The 7,631-nt window shown below is 43.2% G+C and overlaps 1 pseudogene; it reads left to right on the top strand.

Annotated features, from left to right (window-relative positions):
* Positions 1–1,954: 1,954 nt before the first annotated feature.
* Positions 1,955–4,491, top strand: LOC121845035 (annotated as a pseudogene).
* The last annotated feature ends 3,140 nt before the right edge of the window (positions 4,492–7,631 follow it).

Consider the following 7,631-nt stretch of genomic DNA (forward strand, 5'->3'; position numbering starts at 1 on the left):
CTAGCTGAGTGACCAGCTCAGCTAGACCATCTACAGGGGCATTTGGATTAACACCAGATGATGGGCTTTCATCCCATTTTTTGTGGAGCAAAACATGGGGGAACCTCCTGCACCTACACACTTTACAGGGGTTTGATCAGAGTATGAGAAAAACCTCCCCCTCCCAGCAGTGAATTTGGGTTCATCACCATTATAAGATGCCATGCCACTAAACCACTAATGTTACGTTAAAATGTCTGTTGATGAACACACTTCTATGTTGGTTAACTATAAACAGCGCTCTCAATACATCGTTGTCAGAAAAAAATAAACAGGAAAAAAGACTGTAGTTCCGATTTTTGCAACAAGGCGGCAAGAGTACCTCAATGATATAATTAGTCTCTAGAGCAGCAACGCCGCGGTGATTGAGCTGACGTCGATCAACGATGAATCCAGGACTAGAAGGCACCAATGTAACCGGTGCTATACTGCACCGCTGTAACTCTGCGTTGTGTGTGGTTGATTGAGACTATAGACGTGGACTTTGGAGATCAGGTAGTTTTAATTAAGCAGAACTCACTCTCTGCATCTTGCATCTGCATCCAAAAGGAAATAAAACATTTGTAGAACACATATGTTCTGAGAATCATCGCCTCTTTCTCTCAGTGCATCAAAATGATTTTTGAATACAAAAATTAATACAGTCTCTCCTTATTATACATAACATATTTTACATAGATAAAACCACATACCTGCATCCAAAAGGAAATAAAACATTTGTAGGGAACATATGTTCTGAGAATCTTCGCCTCTTTCTACAACAGATGCACAATAGGAGGGACTGGGATCATTCGAGGAGCTAGCCATCGTTCACACATACAATAGCATACAAAATAGCATACAAAATGCAATTGCCATGCTGACTGTAGGAAAGTCCACCAAAGCTTTTGCCAGAGAATTGACTGTTAATTTCTCTACATAAGCCGCCTCCAATGTCGTTTTAGAGAATTTGGCAGTACGTCCAACCGGCCTCACAACCGCAGACCACGTTTAACCACTCCAGCCCAGGACGTCCACATCTGGCTTCTTCACCTGAGGGATCCTCTGAAACCAGCAACCCTGACAGCTGATGAAACTGAGGAGTATTTCTGTCTGTAATAAAGCCCTTTCATGGGGAAGAACTCATTCTGATTGGCTTGGCCTGGCTCCCCTGTGGCTGCACACTTGCCCTCCCAGTCCCATCCATTGCTGCACCCCTGCTCTCCCAGTCCCACCCATGGCTGCGCCCCTGCCCAGTCCTGTGAAATCCATAGATTGGGGCCTAATGAATTTAATTCAATTGACTGATTTCCTTATATGAAATGTAACTCAGAAAAATCTTTCATTGTTGCTTGCGGCGTTTACATTTTGGTTCAGTATAGTTAACGTTAGCGAACTCTGCATTCTATACGGGTATGCCAATGGCCTGCTGCGATGCCCACTATATATCGCTTTTCAGATCTATTCATATATTTAGCTACGGCAGATAGCTAGATCGGTGATGAGATGACCATTCAGTATGTAAACTAGCGGGCTTGGCCACCAATTAAATGGCTGGTTTTACCTTAACCTTGATCAGCATTTTGACTGTCGCATAAAATACGCTTTTAATCGATGTAAAAAAGACCTAATCCACACTTAGTGTGGTACTGTCAAATTGAGCAAACCAGATTGTTCAATCTTTTTGAATCAACTTTATTTCCTGTGTAAGTCACTCTTCTGTCCGTCCATCGTGTTTTGTGAGACGCTTTACAGACTACTTTATGGGGAAAAGATGTGTCTATTACCATTTTTACTTTTAAAACCCATAAAAATTCAAGGATGTTTTCAGACCAGGAAATACCAAAAGTGATGATGTTGGTAGGTTTTTAGGTCTATAATTATCGCTCCTTGACCTCTCACGGGTGTTCAGAATTAAGATGATTAGGATCAATTGGTCCATAAATATTTCTAGTTTGTAGGCACTCCTAGATCATTCAGTCATGTCACTCCTTTGGCAATGTGCAATTGTTTTGGCTGTCGTAGCAGCAAGCGCTGCAAATGAAGGTACGTCTAATAATGAACACATAATATGATTATGTAGCGCTGATACCATGTTAACTTGAATAGGCTACTTATCTCATGCTGACCGCCTAACAGACTAGCCAAATTGTGGTGTTGGCTCTTGAGATGTGAATGATGACATTACCAAATTTATATTTTTAGATTTTAATGTGGATTGTGAGAAACACTCCATTAAAGTGACATGGAAGGTCAGTCCAGAGTTGGTTGAACATGCTGCCCGTCTTTTCCTTGGACACTGTGTTCCGTCCACATTTTCTGTTCTTCCCACGGGAGAAGGGATGGCGACATTCCACTACAACCTCAATGGCTGTGCCATCAAGAAACGGGTAATGTCTAACTCTTGACCCAATGTATGCCATTTTGGATCCTGCGACGACTAATGCTTCTCCTTCTATTCCCCAGGTGACTGGCAAAAACACATCTATTCAACCAGCCTGACTTACAGACCTAACCGAAAGCCCAAACCTGCTGCTATTAGTCACCATATTAAGTGTGTTTACACAAGGTAACCATCTATGCCAGGGGTACTCAACTCTTACCCTAAGAGGTCTGGCGCCTGCTGTCTTTCGGTTCTACTTTATCATTAATTGCACACACCTGGTGTCCCAGGTCTAAATCAGTCCCTAATTAGAGGGGAATGATTTTTTTTTAAATGCAGTGGAACTGAGTTGAGCTTTAGGGCTCTATTGGGTGTAGTGTACTCTAGCTATGGTGTTGGAATCAAATCTTCCTAAGCCTTTGCCACCATTATTAAACTAAACATTCCCCCTTGTATGTAGACCTGAGGGATGGATTCCCCCATTCCTTATCCCTGCCTATGGTAGTGCTGAGGGTCATGGAGGATTGGTTTTCCACATGGCACTCCTCAATGGTGAGTGACTCATACAACATCAATTATTGTAAGAATATGTTCAGGCAACTTACCTGGTAAAGAAATTCCTAGCAGAGGACACTGCCCGAAGCTAGTTGAAACCTGTGGCTGTACAGTACGTATGAGCATTGCGCCCCTTCCCCTCTCTGTTGCATGTAGAAGACCTTACTGGTCTGGCTAAGAGCAGCCTGTTTCCCCTGGGCTCTTTCATCCCCATCTGGGCAGCAGTGGATCAGAAGGACCATCAGCCCTTGCTGCTGCTCTTGGAGGAGTGTGTGGCGGCCACAACACCAGAACTGCAGTCTGCGAGCCCGGTGTACCCCATCATCACCAACAAGGGGTATGTACCAGACCTGGCTATGGCCATGTAGGGTGCACGTTTTGGGTTTTTGACTGCCTAGCGCTAAACAGCCTACTCAAATGTTGAAAAGTATTGAATACATTTTAAAGTTGGCTTATTTGCTGGATGGAAGTTCTGTTTGTCTGCTCATTGCACAATGCATTTTCAGTTGCCTTGCAGATGGGAAGACTGGGAACTCCAGGTTCCTGCCTAGGTACCACTCGTCTGCTATTCTGCTTTACCTGCAGTCCTTCAAGTTTGCCTTAGGCGAGGAAGTGAGTGGACCACAAGTTCTCGGTATGACTGGGTTGTTTTCATACTGTAGCTCTTGACTGTTCTCTTATTTCACCCCAGGTGTATATTCATTGTAAGCTTGTTGCATGGGACCCTGAGGTTTTTGATATAGAAAAGAAGGCCTGCCACTACATTAAAGAGACTGGAGAGTAAGTATTGGTCACATAACGACCATAATGACGTTAGTGCCAATGCAACAGCCAACTTTTTTTATTCATAGATGGGAGCTGCTGGACGACCCGTCTCAAAGTGACCTCTGCAAGTGCTGTGACTCGAGTTGCAAGCCTCGGTTGAAGAGGGGTGTGGATTCAGGTATTTTGAGGCACTTCATTTCAAGCCTGACTAAACTGTAGTTCCATATTCATTTGAGCTGATCACTCTTGAGTTCTGATGGGACTGCAGCTTGAAGTAATTTATATATATTTTTTTCTCAGAACCCCAGGGCCTGGTTCAAAACTCTGTTCTTGGACCGCTCACAATAGTGGAAAACTCTGAAAACCGGATCCCCAGTGAATTTGTAAAATATCCTACTGTAGAACAAGGTTGGTGATTTTGGCATTGAAGACTATAGTTTACACTTGGCTTTTAATTGTATCAGCTTTGATGCCAAATGAACTTGAACCTGTAACCTACTCATCTGTCATTGTGTTCTGTATTCAGTTGACTGGTTGGTGTAATGGTCTGGAACACTTTGCTTGTCAGGTGTGTGTGCTGGTTATTTTACTGTAACATCCCCCAACGGCAATGAGATGCATGTTACTAACACTTCTTCAACCTGTTCCAGGGATGGCTGTCTTTTCTGTCTCTACAGCCATCTAATTGTAGGTGGCCTGAAGGGTGCATCACTTTCCACTATCCCCAGTATGGATATGAAGTCCTTTGTTTCAATAAAATGAGTACTTTACAATGGTGTTTGTTTCTAATGGTTGTCAAAATGCTATGATCCTGATGAGATGTACCCTAAATCCAGTAGTGCGGCGCCGGTATCTACACAAAATAGCCAAGATGTGACCATCTGGTTGTAAGAAGATGATCTCAATGAGAGTGCTCAGTGTTTTGTGACTTTGTGTTCTGGACTTCCCAGTGTCCTGATTACTCTTGAACTGTAACACTTTCTTTTTTTGGCATAATTCGTTTGCATGAACACCTGCTGTGACTATCATTAGCAATGGTAACGCTATTTGAAAGATTGTCATAAGTGAACCTGCTTAATGTTGGCTATACTTTTTCAGCAGTAGCCCACCCCAATATCAAATTGACAAGCCAAGTTTAGAGATTGTAGGTGGCTGATGGCCATGCTTAATGGCTGTGATAGGAGGAGGCTGGATCAACAGCATTGTACATAGTTACTCCACAATATTAACCAAAATTAGAGTGAAGAGAAGGAAGTCTGTACAGAATATAATATTCCAAAACATGCATCCTGTTTGCAATAAGGTACTACAGTAAAACTGTACAAAATTAGGTCAAAGAAGTAACTTTGTCCTGAATACAAAGCATTACAGTATGTTTGAGGCAAATCAAACACAACACATGACTGAGTACCACTCTTCATATTTTCCAAGCATGGTGGTGGCTGCATCATCGGCAAGGACTGGTGAATATTTTAGCATCAAAATAAATGGAATAGAGCTAAGCACAGGCAAAATCCTAAAGGAAAACCTGGTTCAGTCTGCTTTCCAACAGACACTTGGAGACAAACTCACCATTCAGCAGGACAATAACCTAAAACACAAGGCCAAATATACACTACTGTTGATCAAGAACCAATTTGACAGAGCTTGAAGAATTATGTAAAGAATAATGGGCAAATATTGCACAATCAAGGTGTGGAAAGCTCTTAGACTTACACAGACTCACTGCTGTAATCTCTGTCAAAGGTGCTTGTACAAAGTATTGACTCAGGGTATGTAATTGAGATTTCATTTTCAATAAATTTGCAAACATTTCTATAAACATGTTTTTACTTTGTCATTATGGGGTATGTGTAGATGGGTGATTTAAAAAATATATAAACATTTTCTTCAGGCTGTAACACAAAATGTGGAATAAGTCAAAGGTACGAATACTTTCTGAAGGCACTGTAAGACTAAAACTGTTGAGCTAGCTAGCAGCTTGGTAACTAAGGCTAAACTGTTGGCTTGCTAACATAATGTAGAAAACACATTTGACCTAACTAATTTTAGTTTGCATCACATTTAGTATTTAATTAGACAAACTGGAAACAGGACATTAATGCACAAAATGAAGAACTATATTCAACTTTGCTTATATGCTGCTCGTTCCTGCAGAATTTTGTACTTCCTATTCCTCCCTCACTTTTTTCCCAAACGTGTTTATTTTGCCTATCAAGTGACATGTCTACCTGCCTGCTCTCCGTTTGGTATTCCCACCTCTTCTTTTTCATTGGATGCCTGATGCAACAAATCAAATCAAATTTTATTTGTCACATACACATGGTTAGCAGATGTTAGTGCGAGTGTAGCGAAATGCTTGTGCTTCTAGTTCCGACAATGCAGTAATAACCAACAAGTAATCTAGCTAACAATTCCAAAACTACTACCTTATAGACACAAGTGTAAGGGGATAAAGAATATGTACATAAGATATATGAATGAGTGATGGTACAGAGCGGCATAGGCAAGATACAATAGATGGTATTGAGTGCAGTATATACATATGAGATGAGTATGTAAACAAAGTGGCATAGTTAAAGTGGCTAGTGATACATGTATTACATAAGGATGCAGTAGATGATATAGAGTACAGTATATACGTATACATATGAGATGAATAATGTAGGGTATGTAAACATTATATTAGGTAGCATTGTTTAAAGTGGCTAGTGATATATTTTACATCATTTCCCATCAATTCCCATTATTAAAGTGGCTGGAGTTGAGTCAGCGTGTTGGCAGCAGCCACTCAATGTTAGTGGTGGCTGTTTAACAGTCTGATGGCCTTGAGATAGAAGCTGTTTTTCAGTCTCTCGGTCCCAGCTTTGATGCACCTGTACTGACCTCGCCTTCTGGATGATAGCGGGGTGAACAGGCAGTGGCTCGGGTGGTTGTTGTCCTTGATGATCTTTATGGCCTTCCTGTGACATCGGGTGGTGTAGGTGTCCTGGAGGGCAGGTAGTTTGCCCCCGGTGATGCGTTGTGCAGACCTCACTACCCTCTGGAGAGCCTTACGGTTGTGGGCGGAGCAGTTGCCGTACCAGGCGGTGATACAGCCCGACAGGATGCTCTCGATTGTGCATCTGTAGAAGTTTGTGAGTGCTTTTGGTGACAAGCCGAATTTCTTCAGCCCCCTGAGGTTGAAGAGGCGCTGCTGCGCCTTCTTCACGATGCTGTCTGTGTGGGTGGACCAATTCAGTTTGTCTGTGATGTGTACGCCGAGAAACTTAAAACTTACTACCCTCTCCACTACTGTTCCATCGATGTGAATAGGGGGGTGTTCCCTCTGCTGTTTCCTGAAGTCCACAATCATCTCCTTAGTTTTGTTGACGTTGAGTGTGAGGTTATTTTCCTGACACCACACTCCGAGGGCCCTCACCTCCTCCCTGTAGGCCGTCTCGTCGTTGTTGGTAATCAAGCCTACCACTGTTGTGTCGTCCGCAAACTTGATGATTGAGTTGGAGGCGTGCGTGGCCACGCAGTCGTGGGTGAACAGGGAGTACAGGAGAGGGCTCAGAACGCACCCTTGTGGGGCCCCAGTGTTGAGGATCAGCGGGGTGGAGATGTTGTTGCCTACCCTCACCACCTGGCGGCGGCCCGTCAGGAAGTCCAGTACCCAGTTGCACAGGGCGGGGTCGAGACCCAGGGTCTCGAGCTTGATGACGAGCTTGGAGGGCACTATGGTGTTAAATGCCGAGCTGTAGTCGATGAACAGCATTCTCACATAGGTATTCCTCTTGTCCAGATGGGTTAGGGCAGTGTGCAGTGTGGTTGAGATTGCATCGTCTGTGGACCTATTTGGGCGGTAAGCAAATTGGAGTGGGTCTAGGGTGTCAGGTAGGGTGGAGGTGATATGGTCTTTGACTAG

This window comes from Oncorhynchus tshawytscha, unplaced genomic scaffold (assembly GCF_018296145.1).
Source record: "Oncorhynchus tshawytscha isolate Ot180627B unplaced genomic scaffold, Otsh_v2.0 Un_contig_1219_pilon_pilon, whole genome shotgun sequence".
NCBI lineage: Eukaryota > Metazoa > Chordata > Actinopteri > Salmoniformes > Salmonidae > Oncorhynchus > Oncorhynchus tshawytscha.